Below are 24,474 nucleotides of genomic sequence, written 5' to 3'. Positions count from 1 at the left end.
AATATTCCATTGTGTATGTATACATTATCTTCTTTATCCACTCCTCTGTCCATGGAAATTTAGGTTTTTTCCCATGTCTTGGCCATTGTATAGAGTGCTGCAATGGACACGTGTTCACGTATCTATTTGAGTCATAGTTTTCTCTGGATAGATGCTCAGGAGTGGGCTTGCTGGATCAAATGGTAATTCTAGTTTTAGTTTTCTGAGGAATCTCTATACTGTTTTCCACAGTAGCTGCACCAATTTACATTCCCACCAACAGCCTAATAGGGTCCCCTTTTCTCCATGCCCTTGCCAGCCTTCCTTGTTTGTAGACTTTTTGATGATGGCCATTCTGGCTGGTGTAATGTGGTACCTCATAGTGGTTTTGATTTGCATTTCTTTAATAATGAGAGATGTTGAAAATATTTTCATGTATTTTTTTGGTCATTGGTATGTCTTCTTTGGAGAATTGTCTGTATAGATCCTCTGACCAGTCTTTTATGGGGTCATTTGTTTTATTGGATTTGAGATGCAGGAGGTGTTTATAAATTTTGGCGATTAATACCCTGTCAGTCACTTCATTTGCAAATATTTTCTACCATTCTGTGGCTTGTCTTTTTGTCCATTTCTTCTAGGTTTTTTGTTTTATTGACGTACAGTTGCACATAGTAGTCTCTTATGGTCCTTTGTATTTCTGTGATGTCCATTTTTACTTCTTTTTCATTTCTACTTTTATTGATTTTAATCCTCTCTCTTTTTTTCTTTATAAGTCTGGCTAAGGGCTTATCAATTTTGTTATCTTTTCAAAGATCAGCTTTTAGTATCATTGATCTTTTCTATGGTTTTCTTCATTTCTATTTCATTGATTTCTGCTCTGATCTTTATGATTTATTTCCTTCTACTAGCTTTAGGTCTTGTCTGTTCTCCCATTACCTGCTTTATATGTAAAGTTAGCTTGTTCATTTGAGCTTTTTTCTTGTTTCCTGAGGTAGGCTTGTATTGCTATAAGCTTGCCACTTAGAACTGATTTTGCTGCATCTCAGGTTTTGGAGTGTTGTATATTTGTTGTCATTTGCATCTATGTTTATTTTTTTATTTTCTCTTTTATTTCTTCTGTGATTCTTCGGTTGTTTAGTAGCATGTTGTTTGGTCTCCATGTGTTTGCATTTTTTGCTCCTTTTTTTCTTGTTGTTAATTTTCAGTAGTTTAGTATTGTGGTTTGAAAAGATGCTTGATGTGATTTCAGTTTTCCTAAAGTTACAAAGTCTTGATTTGTGGCCCAGAATGTGATCAATCTTAATGTTCCGTATGCACTTGAAAAGAATGTGTATTCTTCTGCTCTTGGATGGAATGTCCTATAAATATCTGTTAGGTCCATCTGGTCTAATATTTCCTTTTGGGGCTGTGTTGCCTTGTTGAATTTCTGTGTGGATGATCTGTCCATTGCTGTAAGTGGGGTGTTAAACCCCCCCACTATTACTGTGTAATTGTCAATTTCTGCTTTTAAGGTTGTCAGCAGTTGCCTTACATATTGAGTGATCCTATGTTGGATGCATATATACTTACAATTGTTATATCTTCTTCTTTATATAATGTCCTTCTTTGTCTCATACTATAATGTCCTTCTTTGTCTCTTATACTATTCTTTATTTTAAGGTCTATTCTCTCTGGTATGGGTATTGCTACTCCAGCTTAAATTTGATTCCCATTTGAATGGAATATTTTCCTCCATCCCTTCACTTTCAATTTGCATGTGTCCCTAGAAATGAAGTGGGTGTCTTGAAGACAGCATATATATACATCTTATTTTTATATCCATTCAGCCACTTTATCTTTTGGTTGGGGCATTTAGTCCATTTGCATTTAAGATAATTATTGTTATGTATGTTCTTATTGCCATTTAATTAACAGTTTTGAATTTGTTTTTGTTGCTCTTTTTTGTTCCCTTCTCTTTTTCTCTCCTCTTGTGGTTTGATGACTATCTTAGTGTTGTATTTGAGTTGATTTTCTTATATGCATGTACATCAATTGTAGATTTTTGGTTTGCAGTTACCCTGAAGTTTTTATATAGAAATCTATACATAAATGAGATTGTTTTAGGTTGTTGGTTTCTTAATTGCAGTGTTCTCATTTGTACTTTCCTCTTCTCACAACTTCTAATATGGGTAGCATATTTGTGCATGGATGATTTCCTAACTTTCCTGTGTATATGCCTTTGCTGGTGAGCCATATCATTTGCAGTACTTTTGTTGCTGGTTGTGCCCTTTTCTTTTCTGCCTACTGAAGTTCCTGTACTATTTATTGTAAAGCTGATTGAGTGTTGCTGAATTCTCTTAGCTTTTGCTCATCTGTAAAGCTTTTGATTTCTCTTTCAGATGTGAATGAGAGCCTTGCTGGGTAAAGTATTCTGTGTTGGAGTTTTTTTTCCTTTCATCACCTTAAGAATATTGTGCCACTCCATTCTGGCCTGCAGAGTTTCTGCTGAAAAATCCACTGATAACCTTATCAGGGTTCCCTTGTATGTTATTTGTTTCTTTTCCTTAGCTGCTTTCACTATTTTCTCTTTGTTTTTAATTTTGGTCAGTTTGATTAATATGTGTCTCTGGGAGTTCCTCCTTGGGTTTATTTTCTATAGTACTCATTGTGTTTCCTGGATTTGAGTGAGTGGTTCCTTTCCCATGTTAGAGAAATTTTCAGCTATTATTTCTTTGAATATTTTTTTTCTGACCTTTCTCTCTCTCTTCTCCTTCTGGCACACTTATAATACAAATGTTGGTGCATTTAACATTGTCTCAGAGTTCTCTGAGACTGTATTCATTTCTTTTCAATATTTTTCAATATTTTTTCTCTTTTATGTTCTTCATTATTGATTTCCACTAGCCTGTCTTCCACCTAGCTCATTCATTTTTCTCCCTCTTGTATTCTGTTGTTGGTTGCTTATAATGAATTTTTTATTTCACTTATTGTGTTTTGCATCTCTTCTTGGTCCAGTTTTAAATCTTGTATGTCTTTGCTCAGTGAGTCCTGTAAATTATAAGCCTTTGCCTCTGGTATATTTCTAATGTCCTTTTTCATCTTCAACGTCATCAGTCTAAAGTCTTTTTCCTGGAGGCTGACTATCTCCAGATCACTTAATTGTTTTTCTGGGATTTTTTCTCCTGTCCTTATCTGAGTTATAGTTCTCCTACCTTTTCATTTTGTATAGGTTTTTGGTGTGGTTTCTTTTTTTGCAGGCAATAGAATTGTAGCTTCTCTTACTTCTGATGTCTGCCTCCTTGTGGCTGAAGTTGGCATGGGGGCTTTCTTTAGGCTTCCTAATGGAAAGGGACTGGCACTTGCCCACTGGTTGGTTGGGCTGATTCTTATCCCTCTGTTGGGTAGGGCTTTGTATCTGAGTGAGATTAGAGGTGGCTGTGTGCCTGGGGGTCTTTAGGCAGCCTGTTTACTGGTGGGTGGTGCTGTGATCCCACCTGGATTATTGTTTGGCTTGGGGCTTCTCAGTGCTAATGGGTGGGGCCAGATTTTCCCAAAATGGCTACCTTTAGAATATTCGCTGATGAATATTCCCAAGTCCATTTCCTCCAATGTCCTCCCCCCACAACAAGCCCTAGTCACCTCCCGTTTTCCCAGGAGATCCTCCAATAACTGCACTCTGGTCTGTCCCAGATTCCTATGGAGTCTCTACTTTGCCCTTTGGACCCAATGCACATGAAATCTTGTGTGTGCCTTTCAAGAATGGGGTGTCTGTTTTTCCCATTCCTGTAGAGCTCCTGTGCACATGCCCCACAGGCCTTCAATGCCAGATGGTCCAGGGACTCTTTCTCCCAATGCCAGATCCCTAGGCATGGGGACCTGGCTTGGGGCTCAGAACTCTTACTACTCTAAGTGAGTCTCTGGTACAGTTACTTTCCAGTCTATGGGCTCCCCACCCAGTGGGTATGTGGTTGCTTATATTGCGTAATCACCCCTCCTACCATCTTCTCTTTGTCTTCTGGAGTAAGATACATTTTTTGAAAGTTTTCAGTCCATTTGGTTGAAGGTTGTTCAGCATTTAGTCGTAATTCTGTTGTTTTTTGAGAGAAGGTGAGATCCATTTCTTCTATTCTGCCGTATTGTGTTATCTCAATACTTAAAAAATTTAGTATGCTATGGCACAGATTTGATCCCTGGACAGGGAACATCCACACACTGTGAATGCAGCCAATTTTTTGTAAGGGCCACTCCTGAGACATATGGAAGTTCTCAGGCTAGGGGTCAAATCAGAACTGCAGCTGCTCAGGAAAATGCCAGATCCTTTTCCCACTTGGTGAAGCCGGTATCAAACCCACATCCTCATAGATACTAATCAGGTTCATAACCCACTGAGCCACAATTGGAACTCCCACCAATTTTTTTAATTAGAAAGTAAAGTTACTAAAAATTGTTGGCTATTTTCCTTGTGCTATGCAATATATCCTAGTATCTAAAATGTTTTAATCAAAATAGTTTATTCTTCATAATTCCCTACCCCCATCTTGCCCCTCACCCCACTGGTATCACACTGGTAACAACTAGTTTATTAGCTATATCTATGGGCTTTTTCTGTTTCCCACTTAAGTGACAACATACATTTTTGGTCTTTCTTTGACTTATTTCAGTAAGCATAATAACCCCCAGGGGTCTCCTACTGTTGCAAAATGCAAAATTTCATTCATTATTATAGCTGAGCAATATTCCAGTATATATTTATAGCAATTGCTGAATGGTCATCTGTTGGTGAACACTTATCCTACATTCATACTTAACTCTGTGTGGAACTTTCTTTAGTAGAGAAAAGCCTTTCTGCCAATCTCAAGTTTGTTTACAGTGAGAGTTGCTCTACATGTTGAAATAGTTTTGATGTGTTCATGATGGAAGGTGAGCTCAATGCCCTCCTACTCTGCCATCTTGATGCCCCTCTCTCCTACTCTCCTTTCAGGCTAAGTAACATAAATGAGCTGGACAAATATTACTAACGTCCCTGTAGAGATAATGCACACTTTAATGCAGAGATAGGTATCAGTAGCTATTATAGAAACATTAAATTCAGACCATGTCAGTAAAGACTATTTTGAAATGATAAAAGGTTGACTTATAGAATATTTTACAAGTAAATTCTACTTTCTTACTTTTTGTTTACTCTCCATTTGTCCACAGTTAATATGCCTTTAAATCCAGAAATGTTTAAAGGACTCTCATCATCATTTGAAGATTTTTCTTATTCTTCTAACACCCAACATGCACTAATGTTTTTCATTAATATATAAGCACACATTCTCCATCAAGATTTCCACAAAGTGGAAATAAATGACTTGATATTTTCAGGCTTGCTAAGCGAATGAATAAACAAATATCAAAAGTTCTTTAAATCTCCTGACAAAGGGAGCTTTCAAATATAATTCATTCTTCTATCTCTAACTTCCTAGTAAGACTTAAGTGATGTTAAACTCATTTTGGGGCAATAATGCAAAAAAAAATTCACAGTTTGTCACTGATCATGATATAGCTAATAGAGCAGGAGTGCACAACATTTTTCTGCAAATATCTACATGGAAAAAAAATTAGGTTTTTTTATTTTAGGAAATACATTAATGAGCATGGTCATGTTTCAATAAAATTTTATATACAAAAACAGTTGGCAGATGGTAACTAGATTTATTGTGGTGATAATTTTATAATATTCATAAATATCAAATAATTATGTTGTATATCTAAAACTAGAATAATGTTATATATCAATTATAACTCATTAATAATAACAAAAAGACCATGGGTAGATTTAGTTAGCCCACCATACTTTGTTGATCTTTGTAATGGAATAAATCTTACAAGAACTTTCCTTTTAGACATTAACAGTCTCAAGAATGTTAGAATTCGATTTGCTAGCAGAAAAATGTAAATTTTGGTCTTTATTAATTAGCTATACAAGGATTGTTTCCCTGATCAGTTGTAGATAATGCCTGAAACAAATAAAGTGCTGTCTCTTCCAAAGAGAAATCAGCACTGCAGGCATTTATTCAAAAACCTTATTTCTTTGTAAAACATACTATGTATTCAGTAGGACGTTTTCATATCCTTTCTTTAAGCAGATATTGCTATTACTTGCAGCAATGCTAGAAAATAAAATGGTTAGGAATGAAGAATTATCATCAGAATTAGCTTCATCACAATCAAATTATGTGTTGAAAACTATTCCTCCCCAATAATGAGCATAATTGCCATGCTATTGATTCCCTCTCTTAGCAAGGAAAGGAAATAAAGCACTCCTTCTTCAATGACAGGCAACAGAATATCCTTTATATTTCTCCTTGATTCGTACTTACATTTTCTATTCAATTGAACTATAAACTTCTTGGGGGTTGAAACACGGATACCAGCCAGGGTGATAATCAATATATATTTGTTTTATGAATAAATAAAAGCTCTAATAAAGATTCTCAATTCTTGAAAAGGAAAGCACAGCTGAAGCCCTATCTATATACAAGTTGTTCTACCACAGTGTTTTCCCAACACCCAGTGGTTAACCAGAGTAGAATATAGTATTAAGGCATTGCAGTTAAATTTAATTGAATCCTTACATATGTGTCAGTTGCATTGCAAATACTATAAATAAAAGAAAGGTGAAATTTCTGCTCCCTTACACAATATGTAGCCTATATAATAAGAGTGCACAAATTAGTATCACAAGCATTCCAGTGAGAACAGCCAAAGATGTGATTTTTTTTTAATTTTTGTATTTTGGAGAAAATTATTTGCTCCATTAGGAGATATTAGAATGTATAAATGGGCAAATAGAATAGCTCAGACTTCAAAAAGGAAGAAAATCTGGATTTTCTCTGTGGCACAGAGGGTTAAGGATTTGACTGCAGTGGCTTGGGTGGCTGCTGAGGTGTGGGTTTAATTCCCAGCATGGCACAGTGGATTAAGGATCTGGCATTGCTGCAGCTGTGGCACAGTTCACAGCTGTGGCTCAGATTTGATCCCTGGCCTGGGAACTTCCATAGGCCATGGTCGTGGAGAAAAAAAAAAGGAAGAATAAGAAAACAAAATGAAAACCCAATGACATTAAGACATTTTTTTTCAAAGTGCTCAATCTATGTTTTATTAATTTAATTTTATAAGATCAACATTTGAATTCTACTATTCATAGTGAATATAACCATCTTTTGAATATCAAAAATTTAACTGTCTTAATCTTTGGAAATAGCTGCATTTGTCAGCTTTGAGGTGATACTGCATAATAACCCTCAAATACTGCAATGGCTAAATATAAACTAGTGTCTCATTCAAAGATCTATGGGTGGGTTGTGGTGGCTACACTTCATATGTAAGTTCATTCTTAGGTTGGCTTCCTTTGTTTCCTATTCTTGTTCCCAGAAGTCTTGTACCCAGATACTACTTGTACCCAGACACTACTCCCTGAAGGCTTTCTCAACTTCTTACAACAGAGGCAGCAGTGAAAGAAGCTGTTCAAGCCAAATCATAGAGCCTATAAAAAGCCTCTGATTGAGTGTGTTGTAGATCACATTCACTGATATCCCACAAGGAACATAGTCAAGTTCTATGTCAGTGAAACAAGAATGCTTACTCTTTGTGCTGAAGGAGGAGAAAAAGAATTGAGCTGAATATTTTCTAAATAACACTTGCAAAGTTTAAAGTAGGCTAAGAATACAAAGAAGAAATGTTATTTGGAAGTTTCAAAAATACTTTACATGTATACTTATAAACTTCTGGGATAATCAACACATGGCACCAGAGAAAGAGAACGTAAGTATACAGAAAGAATCAAGACAGACCAAGAAGGGTGTTTTAAAAATATCTCTGCTGTAATGGACAATAATTGAGAGTATCACTTTCTTGGTTTTTAAATTTTAGTTTGTTTTCTTTTAAGAAGCTCTGTTGATGCTAGCAATAAACATAATTGCTGTGTTAACTGCTGGTATCACTTAGAAAGATGTTTCAGAATTTTAACCATAAACAAGAAATTTTTTGTCCTCTACGAATTTGTTTTCTGGGTAGATTTAGATGGCTATAAACAAAATTATAATAAAGAATAGAGGTATGATTTCCAGAATTAAAAGGAAGGGCAGAATTCATAACCCTGAAGTGACGGCTATGCTGTAAGGTATAGGAACTCTTTTTGCCATTAAGCACATTTGTTCATTCTGAAGAGCAGTCCTGAACATTAAGAGCTGCTAAATTATACATTATGAATCATCTATGCAAAGGAATAAACAAAACCATAGTTGGAAAAAAAATTCCACAAACCTCTACTAACAGAATTATATTACAGAAACTCTGCAAGAAGCTGAAAAGTATCTTCTAAACCAAGCCATGTGAGATGCATTTGTCCCCTTCCTTCTAGATTAAGAAATTTTGCTTTGGTGAAATCTTGTTCAGCTCAGCAAGTTAAGCACTGTTTTACTGATTTCGTGAATTTTTACTGAATTCTTACAAGGTGCATACTTTCTGCTGGGGGTGGAGAATATATACTTTCTGCTGGGGGTGGAGATACAAAATGCAGTCCCAGCTTTTGAGGCACTCTAATAAGGTCAAAAGCAAACAAATAATGATAATACACTGTGATGAGCACTATGAGATGCTGCCCTAGTTTTGTTTCCCCAAGAAACAGACCTAAGGATTCAAGTGAAAATAATTTATTCGGCAGGTAAAATAAATGCCAGAAGGGAAGTGGGAATAGTGAAAGCAAAGGAAGGCAGTTGCTATAAAGGAAACAATAAAAAACCATAAAAAGCAAGGTAGGAGTTCCCTGGTGGCCTAGTGGTTAAGGACCCAGCGTTGACACTTCTGTGGCTCAGATTACTGTTGTGGCTCAGGTTCAGTCCCTTGCCCAGGAACTTTCACATACCACGAGCAGAGCATAAATAAATAAATAAATGGGCAGCAGGAAGGTGACAACAGAAGTGAAAGGCAGGGTTTGACTCTGTCAATAATGTAGAACTCAAAAGAGCTGGAGCAGCCAGGCCACGTTCACTTTCTGCCTGAGCGTGCACTCACGATGCGCATGTGCAGAAGGAATACCAAGACTGGTGCAGGGAGTTCTCAACCTCTCCTCCTGACCAATCCAGATGCAGGAGCTGGGGCCTGGCCATCACAGGCAGGCATGACGTCTGCTGACAGGTTTCATGGACTCCCTGCTGTTTGCTGGAACCATGGAGTCTGGTCTGATATGGCGATTAGCCCTGCAACTGAGCCAGAGGAGCTGATGAAAGCAGAGGGGTACTTGTGACTGTCCGACATGAAGTGTATTGCCCTGTCTGAAAGTACAATGGAAAACAGTAATGTAGTCATGTGCCTGGACTTTGCAACTACCTATATGAAGCTGCCCCTTGGACTGGACCTATTTAGTTAAAATTTTTGGTTTGAACAAGAAGATGTATCAGAGCTGCCTTAAATCTTTTGAATGTTTACTGGACCTGAACTCAAATATTGGAATAAGAGACCTCACATATAGTTTAGCTGTGCAGAAGCAGTGAACATGGCTTCAAAGAGACTGCACAAAACACCGTTTTAAGTGGATTTTGACTTATCCAGGCCGCTTTTTACCACTGCAATATTCTAAAGCTGAAGGTGGACAAAAATGGTAGGCACATCTGGTGTGAAAGAAGCCATTTTGATTGACTTTGTAAACACCAGAAAATGTTGGGCAGCAGATCGACAGAGAGCCTGAAGGGGCAGCAGTTTGACAGAGAGCCTGAAGGATCAACTGCTCCACCATGGAGGAAAAAGAAGACAGTGGTTGAACTTCCAGCAAGGGAAACAGAATGTAGTAGAGATCCCACATAAAACACAAAAAGATGAAGATCAGACACAGGATTATGAAGAATGGAAAAGGAAAATTTTGGAAAATGCTGCCAAAGCACAGAAGACTACAACAGAGTGATTTCAGTTTCCAGACTACCTTGTACTGAAAACCAATTGCATCTGCCATACCAAGGAAGATGTGAAGGATTTTGAAATTTTGTTTGAACTTTTGTAACAAGGTTCCTAAGATTATTGCCTTAATAGCAAAAGAGCCAACATTGGAGCTGAGCAGGCTGGCTCTGAAATGGGTAACAAAATCATTAGATCAGCTACAGTGTCTGGTTAGGTTAGCCTTGCAAGTCTGTACTCCTACAAAATATAATTGGAGCCTTTATTTTTTTAACTTTGTTTTAAGCCAAAGGTAGTTTCCTGTCCTATCCAAAATATCAAAACTCAGGCTGGATGGAGTCAAAGATTTTACTTAAGTTTTTGTGTACATCTCTCTAACTAAATCAATATATGATAAAATAAATAAATAAACTAATAAATAAATAAAATAAAAAGTAAGGTATTACTGTGAGCCACTGGGTTAACAACTCTTAGAAATTCAAGGATACAGTGTGTAATATGCACCTCAGAGGAATAGGGCCAGCCCATTAATTTCTCAACATTGTCTACCTGCTCTCTGAACAAGCAAAGAAAGAGCCTGAAAGAAGGTCTTTTGACAGAGGGAAGATAGATCCTGGCAGTTGGAAATTGGCCTGGTAGTCACTGATCTGAGGGCATATGGACACCTGCTGTAGAAGTTCAGATTCACAACAAACTTGGACAGGAAAAAGGAAATGAGTGAGGAAAATGTACTTAGAGATGATACATGAAATTGTAATATCCATAAGAATTAAAAGAGGAAAAAGTGTTATTTATGGCAGAAGGATAAATATGAGGGCATCCCAACCAAAAAGTGCATGATATTTTAGAGAAACTACAAGTTCTGTATATGCATATAGATAGTATGTAAGTGCAAGGGGGAGAGTGAAGGGAGAATTGTTTAGAATGAATGTAGATGTGTAGGCAAGAGAAAAATCAGACTTAGCCTTAATTTTCATGGTTAAAAATTTGGATCCAACATTATATAATATTTATGATGTATATAAAACAAAAATATATATGCATGATTTCAATAGCATAAACTTGGCAGTCTTTTGGGACCTTGCTTGACTTCCATGTCTTTTGTTTTCTCATCAAATAGCCTAATTTAAGGGGTGTAAAACTGGCAAGAGTCTGGGAGATGATTTACACCTCAAAATGACATAGAGAATTTTAAACTGCAAATACATAATAAAAGGGAGTTTAGAGGCCAATAGTCAAGAAGAACAAGACAGAAGCCAAGGGGAATGTTAAGACCTTCATTTTCTGAGGTGCTGTTATTCTTGGCCCTAGCCATGTCACCCAGCCACTTCCATGGGATCTTTCAGCTTCCCAGGGAATCATAAATAAATAACATTCAAAGTAGCTTGTTCTCTTATCTCAGCCCTCTCTCCATCCCATCCCAGCAAAGTTGTCATCTTTTTTTTTTTTTTAAATAAAGACTGAGTGGCAAGGGGTAGATGGACTCCTATTTTCTTCCCTCTTTTCTCAAACCACTTTTCTTTTTAGGGAAGTCTCTCTACTCTTTTCTTGTTGTTTATTTCCTAATTGACTCTAGTGAAAATCAATCAACAAAGAACAGATTGCTTTTCCGTCAAGGATTGGAAGAACTTAATCCTCAAACTGTCCCAGAAGTTGGAGAGTGGGTGGTTGATGAGCAGAATTTTACATTCCATCTTTCCAATGTAGCAAAGAAATAAAGAAAAACAGGAATAAGTTTTTATACTTAAGTAATTATGTTCACATTCTTCTACAAAAATATTGTACTTCATATAATGACTGAATTTAATATGAGAATGCATATTCCTGGAACACATTCTGCTAGGTACTCATTAAATAAACTCCTTTCTCCCTCCTACACATTCATTAAGAAATGATGTGTCCTTATTATTTGTCTGTTGATAGAGTGCCACTTGCATTCTAAGATCTTTTTAAATGCTTCTGAATTTGAAACACTAATCAATATACTCCGTATTTGTATTATTCTATTTAAATTCCATCAGAAAAATACCAGAGACTATGTAACTTAAATAGCAGAAATTTTTTTCTTGCAGTTTTGGAGGCTAGAGTTCTAAGATCAGGGTAACAGTATGATCAGGTTCTGGTGAGAGCTTTCTTCCTGACTTAGAGACAGCCCCCTTTTCAGTAAATACCAACAGTCTTATCATGGGAGATAGAGGTATGCATGTATGCATGCATACGTTTGTGTGTGTGTGTGTGTGTGTGTGTGTGTGTGTGTGTGTGTGTGTGTAGAGAAAGAGAGCGGGTTCTCTGATAGCCTTTCTTATAAGGGTACTGATTCTATCATGAGGGCCTCACCTTCATAAGCTCATCTAAATCTAAATCTCTCAAAGGCCCTCATCTCCAAATACCATCACATTGGGGAATAGGTCTTCAACATAAAAAAATTTTTGGAGGGACATAATTCAGTCCATAGTTGAAGTTCCTGTTGAGGGACAGCCGAAACAAACCTGACTAGTATCCATGAGGGTGTGGGTTCATTTGATGCCTGGCCTCACTCAGTGGGTTAAGGATCTGGTATTGCTGTGAGCTGTGGTGTGTGTTGCAGACATAGCATGAGTCCCAAATTGCTATGGCTCTGCCATAGGCTGGTAGCTGTAGCTCCTATTTGACTCCTAGCATGGGAACTTCCAGATGCCATGGGTGTGGCCCTAAAAGCAAAACAAACAAAAAAACAAAACAAAACAGTCCTTAGCAATATTTTTACAAAGTTCAATAGAAATAAGATGCCAGGGAATTCCCATCATGGCTCAGTGGTTAATGAACCCAACTACCACCCATAAGGATGTGGGTTCGATCCCAGGCTTTGCTCAGTGGGTTAAGGATCCAGCACTGCTGTGAGCTCTGTTATAGGTCAAAGATGGAGCTCATATCCCGCATTGCTGTGGCTCTGATGTAGGCTGGTGGCTACAGCTCTGATTGGACCCCTAGCCTGGGAACCTCCATATGCCTCAGGTGTGGCTTTGAGGCAGAATATTAATGCAGGTAGTGTAGGAACATGTGCTCCAATACACTCTTTTGATATGGGTGTTGATTAACATTTGTGGCTTAAGAGATCTAGGGAGTAACAGCTCCACAGGCCTTGTTTTATTTTATGAAATGTGCATTCCCCAAAGGCTTTGTTTACTATAGGAAATACAAATCTCTAGCCCACTCCTCAACTGATAAAAAGAAATGAGAGGAGTGGTGGCTTAACCAACGAAAAAAAAAAAAGAACAAAGAAACCATAAAACTTACAGGACATTTACAACCCTAAAACCCCTATTGGACAAGGACTTATATAGGTATTTGAGCAAGGCCAATGGGAAAAAACCACATCTTTCTGGACCCCAAGTTGGCACCCCTCCCCACATTTAAGAGATAAAAATCCCTATAGGACAATAAGGAAGGGAGCTCTTCTCCCTGCTCCCAGCAGCCCTAGGAGCTATTTGCTTTCCTTTAATAAAGACTTTGCTTGCTGGCTACCTGTGTATTCTCAGAGTTCATTCTTTGACTGCCATGAACAAGAACCTGGATTCTGGTATCAGCCCTAAGAAGACAAAAAAAAAAAAAAAAAAAAAAGAGAGAGAGAGAAATAAAATGTCAATCAAATTCAAAAGCTTTAGGATATAAAAGAAAAGGGCTGTCCTTTTATTTTTTTGTGGAAAGGACTTGAAGGTCACTCTTATCATTAGCAAGTTAATTCATTACTGCCAATTGAGATAGGTGAGCTTGTCATGTCAAATCTGAGAGGATATGTGTCACTGTTGACTTGGAATAAAAGAGTAATTCCAGCTAGTGTTACCTACTGCTGTTTTACCTAAGCTGATCTTTATTTTTATGGCCCCAACTATTATAGAAATCACTTTTATCCCATAATTTAGGGTTTGGGTGAATAGCAGCTATTGCAAAATAGAAACTGTGGTCTATAAAGATATACATTTATATACATATGAATATATGCATTTATATATTTACACATACAAAATCTTATCTTGGGATTAGTTTATTACTTCCAGATAAAAATAAGGACAGGGTACAGAGCAAAGTATGTAGGCTTTTAGATTCTACCTGTTCCATAGTAAGACTTTCCCTACCCTTCCACTGATACACAGGCAGAAGTCCAAAATTGTTAATTTGCATCTCCTTCCCTCTGCCCTTCTATTTCCCTGTTTCCCCCTCACTTGCTGTGCATATGCATAGTTTATAAGAATTGTGATTCCATTGATCAGGCACAGTTGTTGCCCAGTAGGATTCAAAGGCAGTAACAGTGACCACTGGAATTTGCATATTCATTCCTTCGTGCTCTCTTTTTTCTGATGCATTGTACACAGTTCTATACCACTGAATCTTAACCAAGAAAGCTTGTTTCTGTGGTTTTGACTCTGGTATCAACTCCCCCTTCTCTGGGGATGATGAATAATAGAAAAGTAAACATGAGCTTAAGGGTTGTAAGCACTGTAAGAGGTTTTTGCTTTGGTTTGTTTTGTGTTTTCAGGGCTTCACCCATGGCATATGGAAGTTCCCAGGCTAGAGGTTGGATCACAGCTATAGCATCACAGGATCCAAGCCATGTCTGCCACCTATAGCAGAGTTCACAGCAATGCTGGATCCTTAACCCACTAAGCAAGGCCAGGGATTGAACCCATGTCCTCATGGATCCTAGTAAGGTTCATTACCACTGAGCCACAATGAGAACTCCCATAAGAGACTTTTTATGCTCATTTGATTTAGTATACTCTGAAACATCAATGGCCATGCTCCAATGAATAATTACTATGTGCTATATGTAGCACAGACTTTAAAAATGAACTGGGGATACAGAAGGCTGCACTTATTAAGAGTAATTTAGATTTCCTAAGTGTCAAGAATTATAATTAAGAGAATTTTATGGCCCTAAAACTTTTTCTAGCTATATTGAAAAATTTCTTTTTATGAGGAGGTATAATTTTGTCCAATAGGACAAAATAGGAATACTATGCCTGATACTGTTAGCTGTTTGTTATCTGAGAATTCATCTAGTTATATTCACTAGATAACTAATCAAGGTAGAGCCTTCAATAATAATAATACCAGAGATATTCAAAATTTTGCACCATTATTTAAAAGAAAGCACTTTTTGGAGTTCCTGCTGTGGGACAGTGGGTTAAGAATCTGACTTCAGAGGCTCAGGTTTCTGTGGATGTGCAAGTTCAATCCCCAGCCTGGTGCAGCTGCAGCTCAGGTCATAGCTGTGACTCAGATTTGATCCCTGGCCTGGGAACTTCCATTTATGTCGGTGTGGGACATTTTAAAAAAATGTACCTGTTTTGGGATGAATTGTGTTCCTACACCCTTCAAAATCATATGTTGACTTCTAGCTCCAGTACCTTAGAATGTTGGATACAGGATATTTACAGAGATAATTAAGTTAAAATGAGGTTATTACAGTGGGCTCTAATACAATATGACTGGTGTCATTATAAGAAGAGGAAATTTAGATATAGAAACACACCCATTCTCATTATAATAAGGTACATTTTCAAAAAGGACTTAATTTTGCCTTTATTCTATGGTTTCTATGCTATCAGTAACACCTACTATGAAATCTGTGAGGGAAGAAGTGTCCATGTAGTTTTGAGAGAGAAAAATATGCAGATAGTGAAATTGGATAGATGAACTTTTTACTAATAATAGTGTACCCTCCCTATCGGTAGTTCCACTCTTTCAAAGAAGATACTTAATCTCAGTTTTTTGCCAACTTACAGGCAATGCAGAAAAATTAAATTTTACAGTTCCTGAGATATGTGTACAATAGACCACTATAAAAACAGGAAAATTCCCGCTGGTACCCTATAACATTTTTTAGAAATGTTTTTATTATAGTTGATTTACAATATTCTGTCAATTTCTATTGTATGATAAAGTGGCCCAGAATGTATATATATATACATTCTTTTTCTCACAATATTCTCCATCATGTTCCATCACAAGTGACTAGATATAATTCCCTGTGCTATGCAGCAGGATCTCATTGCTTATCTACTCCAAATTCAATCGTTTGCATCTGCTAACACCAAACTCCCAGTCCATCTCACTCCCTTCCCCCTGCCTTGAAAACCACAAGTCTGTTCTCCAAGTCTGTGAGGTTTTTTTTTTCTATATATAGGTTCATTTGTGCTATATATTAGATTCCAAATATAAGTGATATGGTATTATATTTGTCTTTCTCCTTCTGACTTACTTCACTTAGTATGAGAGTCTCTACTTCCATCCATGTTGCTGCAAGTGGCATTATTTTGTTATTTTTAATGACTGAATACTATTCCATTGTGTATATATACCACATATTCTTAATCCATTCATCTGTTGATGGATATTTAGGTTGTTTCCAGGTCTTGGCTATTGCAAATAGTGGTGCAATGAACATATGGGTGCATGTATTTTTTTTTTCAATGGAAGTTTGGTTCAGATACATGCCTGAGAGTGGGATTGCTGGATCATATGATATTTCTATATTTAGTTTTCTTAGGTATTTCCATCCTGTTTTCCATAGTGGTTGTACAAATATACATTCCCACTAACAGTGTAGGAGGGTTCCCTTTTCTCCACACCCTCTCCAGCATTTGTTATTTGTAGACTTTTTAATTATGGCTATTTCAATCAGTGTGAGTTGGTACCTAATTGTAGTTTTGATTTGCATCTCTCTAACAGTTAGTGATGTTAAACAATTTTCATGTGCTATTGGCCAGCCATGTATTTTCTTTGGAGAAATGTCTATTCAGGTCTTCTTTCCGTTTTTCAATTGGGTTGTTGTTTGTTGTTTTTTTTTTTTTTTTTGCCATTGTCTTGTATAAATTTTGTCAGTTCCCTTAACTGCCTCTTTGTTCAGAGTCTCTCTTTCTCCATGTTGGAATCAGGGACTCTTAAAGATACAGAGTTTCGTGGGATTTTCTTTGAAAGGCACTCTTTTCAAAAGAAGGAGTTTCAAAAGTAAATTGGAACATGGATAGCTGTCTCACATATAGGTCCATTATTTTTATTCATTCTTTCATTCATTTATTCAAGAAGCAGGTATTAAGAGCATATCTTATTGCCATTTTCATACTGGTTACTTGAGATGCAGTAGTTAAAAAGACACAGCCTTTGCATTTGCTCTGCTCACTTTTAGAGACATGCAAGTTCAGGAAGCAACATAATCTGGGCCAAAGTTTATCACTGTTGGACTATGAAGTGCCAATGAGGGGAGGGTAGTTCATAGCAGATGACATGATAAAATCTAACATATGCATAATGCTTATTATGTGCCAGGCAATGTCTAAGTGTTTACATATAATATACATTTAATTAGTAACTCAGTATTTAAAAGTCCCTAAGAGTTAGGTGCTATTATTAGTACCATCCTTCTTTATAAATGAGGAAACTGAGACATGGATAAATTAAAGCCATGGATCTGGCTACTGATGAAGCTGGAATCTAAGTAAATAAACCTGGTTGCACATCTGCATGTTTAATAACCACATTGTTGCTGGCATGAGATTGATTTATGTAAGCTGGATTTTTAAATCCATTGGAAAATCAGATTACTATATAGAGATGAAACAACTATTTTTCCAAGTGTTCAGTGCTGTCACCAATGTACCAATTGTTTAAGATTAGATCACATCAACTCCTCAGATTTCAAATTCCTTATATATTGGGTGACCATGTTTAATTCTCTTAATGAGATATGCTTAACAATGAAGGAGGGCTCTAGTAATAATTATACGGGGGTATGTCCTGGCAAACCACATTGTATTGTTGCCCTACTTATATATCAAAATGAGGCTGCATTAGATAATCCCTAAATCTACCTCCAGTTGTAGTCTGCTTGGCTAACTGACTGTTTATCCTGATGTATTGGGGTCATTCAGTAAAAGGCAGAAGGAAAATCCACAGGTCTGGCTTTCAATTTTGTGCCTAGACCTGAGAACACCTTTATGTAAATAAAGTATGTAGTAATAAGTAAATTGATCTATATTAAATTGGAGACACTATGAAAAAAAAAGTCACTTCAATTGGACTTAATGCCCAGACAACCAGTACATGCAAAATATAAGATAAAACCAGTGTCCCAGAAGACAGCTGATTAGAAAAAAAGGAATCAATTTAGCTCATAACAGGAATTAATTTTGCGTCATTTGAGCTGAAGAACAAATCTGTATACCTTCAACAAGTCAACCAGTGTGGTACTGAGGACAGTGTGATCTGAACTAAAAGAGACTGGTTTTATACAAAGAGCATAAGTTGAGAAATTTTAGATTTTTCATTCATTTATTCACTCAACAAAATGATAAGAGCTGATTATGTGCCAAGTATGTTGCTGTGGGTTGATGATACAAATGCAAACTACTGAGCCTCCCCCCTAGAATTTCTGTGTTAGTAGACCTGATGTGGAGAACTTTAAGTTTTACTACTGATAATCCTTTATATCAAGAAATATTTTAGGAGTTCCCATCATGGCTCAGTGGTTAACGAATCCGACTAGGAACCATGAGGTTGTGGGTTCAATCCCTGGCCTTGCTCAGTGGGTTAAGGATCCAGCATTGCTGTGAGCTATGGTGTAGGTTGCATATGCGGCTCGGATCCTGCATTGCTGTGGCTCTGGCATAGGCCGGTGGCTACACTCCAATTAGACCCCTAGCCTGAGAACCTCCATATGCCGCGGGAGTGGTCCTAGGAAAGTCAAAAAGACAAGACAAAACAAAACAAAACAAAAAGACAAAAGAAATATTTTAGTTGAATGTAAACAGGAACAATTGATTCTTAGGTAGGATATTAACATTTGCATTTCTATCAAGTTCCCAGGTAACACTAATACTCCAGATCCAGGAACCACATCTTAAGAACCATGGTTCTAAACCAGTGGTTCTCATCCTTGGCTGCTCATTGGAATAGGGGAGTTGCCAAATATATTTTTTCTGATCTAGTTAATCTCAAGTGCAGCCTGGGCATTAACCTATTTAAAATCTCATCAAGCAAGATTCAGAGCCACTGCTCTAGGTCCATGAAACTAGTCCCTGAACATTTTACCTCTGGCCTATTAATATCCTATAATTTCATCCTCTTCTTGTTATCTTCACCTTCTTGTCATCTTCACCATCATTGCTGTAATTCAAAACAACCTTATTTCCTGCTTGATTTATTACACTAATCCTATAGCTTGTGTCCCAGCTTCCAATATCATCAGTTTTTCTCTGTACAGAATCTTTTTTAAAGATTCTAAAGTAATATTTTTTTAAAAAATTATAGTTGATTTGCAATGCTTCTTCAATCTCTGTTGTACAACAAAGTGACCCAATCACACACAGTTCCTTGTAATCTTACTAAAATATATACTTAATTATATCACTTCTTTGCTGAGAATCAAAGGACTCTCTTGTATTAGTTGGTGCAATTTATGTTATTTACACTAAAAGACTACCACAAAATCCCAGCAGTTTACCTTAGCAAAGTTTATTTCTTGCTCATGTCTTTGTCAATGGCTGCCCTCCTAGACAGTTCTTCAAGTGATGACAAAAGGATCCTCATCATATAGCTCTGCTGCCTTCCAGAGCTTCCTTGGACTTCTCCAGTGTATCGTCTACATTTAATCAACTGACAGGTGAAATGAGAGAATGTAGAGTGTGATGCATTTTATTTTAGAATCTGGATCCTGAAGTGGTATATTTCACTTCTGCATGTATTCCATTGGCCAGAACAAGTCTTAAGGCATAAGGTAAATGACAGGAGTCTGAAGCCTGTTTTCTCATGTGCCTACAGAGAAGATTTAATAATTCATATTTAGTTGTTCTTTACTTATTAGCATGAGAGATGGTCAGGTGCTTATATCAGGAAGAGAATTCTAGATTCATTTCCCATTTTCCAACACAGTTTTATGAGATATGACAGACATGGAAATATGGAAACAAACTTGTGACCAGACAAAAAAATATAGTTATGGAATATTCCACTTGCATTATCCTGTTCTGTGCCCTGGGAGCTGACTTTCATTGACTATGCCAACAAGCATTCCCTTCTTGTTCTAACTGTTTTTTATCATGGACTGCACCAGCAGCAAATCAGAAGTGAGAGGGAGGTATATCAGACATCATCTCATTTATGACACATCCCTTCCTATGGTTACCATAAGTAAGCTGCATCTCTTTATTCAAGGCCGTAGTTCCTGTAGGTTGACCTCTGTAGCTATTGTTTCTCTCTCAGAATCTCATTAATTGCTCCTTCTCTTACAATTGATGTTGATTCCATGTAATTACTATCCTTATAGTGTTTTACCAACTTCTCATTGATTTCCTTAATCCAGTGAATAGTCCCTTAACCATTGGAAATGCCCCTTTTCTAAAATTTCCTATTGGAGAATGTCATTTCTTTCCTCTAGTACTCTAGTAAGTAACTGATTGACAACAAGTAGTTGAATCATCAATGCATTTCAGTTTAGTTCTTTCTAAGAGTATATTTATTCACAGACCTACTTATACTACTAATACACCTGACATATGAGTTTTTAAAATCATTTTTTTTCTTATTAATACTTGTCAATACATGGTGATTCAATGCTCTTATTGCAAACAAAAACAAACTGAATGAAATGCCTGCTCCTGCTTATTATCTTAAAAAGTTAACTTCTTTAAGTCTCAATTTTTAGAATTTAGAGTGGAAAGTAATAATACCTACCTCAGGTTGTTGCAAGACACAAATGAGTAACTATATATGTAACTATAGGAAACAATAAATGAATGTTAGTGCCTATTATTACCTATCCTAGTATGCATTTCTATTTTCCTCTGTAATAAATTGTTATGTAGAAATATTCCTAAACCAGAAACTTTCTGTCATGGTTATCAGCCTCTGGGCTGCAATGTATGTTTCACATAATCGCTGTATTTACATATTTCTATTAACAATCTTCCATCTGGAAAATCTGAGACATTTGGTCCCTCCTGATGAAACTTTAATCTCTCTCTGGATTGCTGTCAGTTTTCTTTATGGCCTAGGGAAGGCTGCAGTCCCTTTCCCACCACTATCCTAACTCAACATTCTAAGACATATGCTGAGAGCTCTGCTTCCCACTCTCCAAGGTGAGAGCTCAAATCAGAACTCTTAATGTGGGCTTTGACCGGTTGACATAAGAAAATAAATTATTTTCTTCAGCCTTCATGGATAAGGAATCAGGTGCATGGAAGGTGAATATCCTGGTCAAAATAACCAGACACAAAATGTCAAATAAAATCAAGTATGTCATTGTTTTCAAATGGTGTAGGTACAGTTCCAAGAAAGAAAACATTTATATATCTAAAAAAGAACAAAAATAACAAATGTTGGAGAGAATGTGGAGAAAAGTAAACCTTCATACACTGTTGATGGGAATGTAAGTTGTGGTGAGACTGTAAATTGGAAGACAGGTTACTGAAAAACTAAAAATAGAATAGAACTACCACGTGAGCCAGCAATTCTACTCCTGGGTATATATCCAAAACAGAAACAAACAAAAAACAGAACACTAATTCAAAAAGAAACATGCACTCCAATATTCATAGTGGCATTATTTAAAATTTCCAAGATGTGGAAGCAACATAAGTGTCTATCAGCAGAAGAATGGATAAAGAAGACATGGTATAGACAATGGACTACTAATTAACCATAAAAAATCCTCAAACTTTGCCTTTTGCAGAAAGGATAGACTTGGAGGGCATTATGCTAGGTGAAATAAGTCAAAAGGATAAAGACAAATACACTATGACATCACATATGTGTAATCTTGAAATTACAGGAAACTAATGCATATAACAAAACAGAAACAGACTCACAGATATTGAAAACAAATTAGTGGTTACCAGTGGAGAGGGAGAGAGGAGAGTAGAGGGATATGAAATTAAGAAGTATGGACTAATATGTGTAAAGTAAGCTACAAGGATATTTTGTACAGCACAGGAAATATAGCTAATATTTTATCATAATATAACTGGAATATAACCTTTTGAAATTTTGAGTCACTGTATTGTTCACCTATAACATATTATATTGTGCTTCAATAAAAATGAAGATGACATATTCATTCATGCACACTTATACACATAAACACATACGTATTACATGCTGAGTAAACAACAAAGTAATCATCACTCTGAGTTCATAAAAACATCATTTTCAGATATGTTCTTCTCATTTATTGTTATCTTTTTATTTGCTTTTAATTAATAAAATGAACATTCATATACTCACTACATAAACCAAGGTCTAGAATATTACAAGTTACTTACATTTATATATTACTCCTCTATCTAGTCTTGTCACTCCTCTTACACAGAGATGGCTACCATTCTGAATTTTATTTCCTTTGTAGACTTATTAAATAGGTATGCCTAAATAGTGTTCAGTTTTGTTTGCTTTGTGAACTTTTGAAAAACAGAAATTTTGGCAATTGCTTTAGGATGCACTATAATGTTACTAAGATTGATGCAAAGTTACTGTGTATTAATTAATTTTTTTACTTTTATATAATAAAATGAATGTATGTTAATTTTTTAAAAGAAAAAAGAAAACAGTCACCTAATCTTACCACACTTGTACAATGATTGCTTTGGGGTTCTCTTTCAGTCCTTATCCTTATACCAATATTTATTTTCACCAAGCTGTGCTCAAAGCTCCATGCAGCTTTTCTGAAAGTTCCTTCAAGTAGTCAAATATTTTTATCTTTTTAGGGCCACACCCACAGCATATGGAAGTTCCCAGGCTAGGGGTTGAATTAGAGCTGCAGCCACTGGTCTACACCACAGCCACAATAATGCCAGATCTGAGCTGCCTCTGCAATCTATACCACAGCTCATGGCAACACTAGATCCTTAACCCACTGAGCAAGGCCAGGGATTGAACTTGTGTCCTCATGAATACTAGTCAGATTTCATTTCCACTGTGCCATGATAGGAACTCCAAGTCAACTTTTACAGAAATTTGTGCAATCATGTGCAAATGATTCATTCAAGGCACTTACTGTTTGTTCCACTGATATATTCCAAAGAGATAAAATTTTTGTAATGTCACTCTCTGCTTTACTTACTAGGATTATGCTGGCTTAGGAAAATGACTTGGGAATCTCCCTTTATCTAGTTTCAGAATAAGTTTGGGTAAGATTTATGTACTATATCTAAGAATATATATAGGAATATACATCTGTCTAAGAAAAATACTATATATTCTTAGATATTTGGTAAAATTTCACTCGTGAAGCAATTTGGGCTTGGCATTTTCTTTGTGGAAAGGTTTTTTAATTATAAATTCAATCTCTAATTTATTTAGGATTTTGTTAAGCAGATCAAGACTTTCTTCTACTGTTGTCAATTTTACTAACTTGGTAACTGCTTTCATTCTTTTTTAAAAGTAATGTTTTTAATTGATTTCTATTTTAAATTAATTCTGGTCAGAGAGTATACTGGTATAATGAGGAATACAACCATCAAAATCAAGAAGATAATACTTTTGTAATACTAGCATTGAATATTTGGGCCAATTTCTTATCATCCCAGTAATGTGTTTACAGAATGAGGGTCCAATACAGTCTAGAACATTTCCTCAAAATATCCTTGACTTCCATGACCTAGATATATATATATATTTTTGGGGGCGGAGGGGACATCCACAGCATGTGGAATTTCCTGGGCCAAGGATAAAACTCATGCCATAGTGGCAACCCAAGCTGCTGCAGTGACAACTCCAGATCTTTAACCCACTGCACCACAAGGGAACACCCAATCTTGACATTTGGAAGATCATTTACAGGCCATTTACACCAACACCAACTTCTATGACTGTTTTGTAGATTGTCTCAGGATTTGGATTTTCCTGATATTTCTTTATAATTAATTTTGGGTGATGAATGTGTGGCAGGAATCACAAAATTAATGCTATATTCTTTTCATTGCTTCCTTTCAGATGGTACACAATATTTTTGTTCTCTCTCATGATGTGCACTTTGGTCACTTATTTAGGGTCCTATCTGTTAGAGTTTTCACTACCGAATTACTCTTATCCCATTTATAACTACTAAGTATTTTGTGGGAAGCTACATTTATATGGTTAAAATCTCATTTTTCAACATTTTATTCAGTGAGTTAGAACACATTACTATGAAGTTATTTTCATGCTTAATTTATCCTTGCTTTTCCCAGTAAGAGCTTTTGAGTTATTTAATATCATGTCTCAACATTATCTGAGCATTTTCTTTATTTTTTCATGAGATATCCTCAGCTTACATTTGTACTTTTCCTGATGCAGCCTTAAAATCAGTCATTTCTTGGAGATTACCAGTTCCTCAGAGGAAAATTGTTCTGACTTGGGCTCTGGTTCTGCTGACTGCTGTTGAGGTATTACTATTTTCAAGACTTTTCAAAAAACAGTGCTGGGAAAAACACACATACATGTACATAATACACATATTTACATCTACACGTATTTCTGAGTTTACATTAATACCTCAATTCCAATGCAAAATTCTAGAATTTATTCTAGTTTTGTCCCCTTTCCTAGCTCTAATTTGTGGCATATCAG

At 36.3% G+C, this 24,474-nt stretch overlaps 1 pseudogene; it reads left to right on the top strand.

Annotated features, from left to right (window-relative positions):
* The first annotated feature begins 9,019 nt into the window (after nt 1–9,019).
* Nucleotides 9,020–9,904, top strand: LOC146403800 (origin recognition complex subunit 6 pseudogene; annotated as a pseudogene).
* The last annotated feature ends 14,570 nt before the right edge of the window (nt 9,905–24,474 follow it).

This window comes from Sus scrofa, chromosome 4 (assembly GCF_054392235.1).
Source record: "Sus scrofa isolate SSC_HxYL_T2T_F1_AM1 chromosome 4, Sscrofa_HxYL_maternal_Yorkshire_Landrace_v2.0, whole genome shotgun sequence".
NCBI lineage: Eukaryota > Metazoa > Chordata > Mammalia > Artiodactyla > Suidae > Sus > Sus scrofa.
The sequence above is the reverse complement of the archived record's forward strand: the minus strand, read 5'-3'. Positions and strand labels throughout refer to the sequence as shown.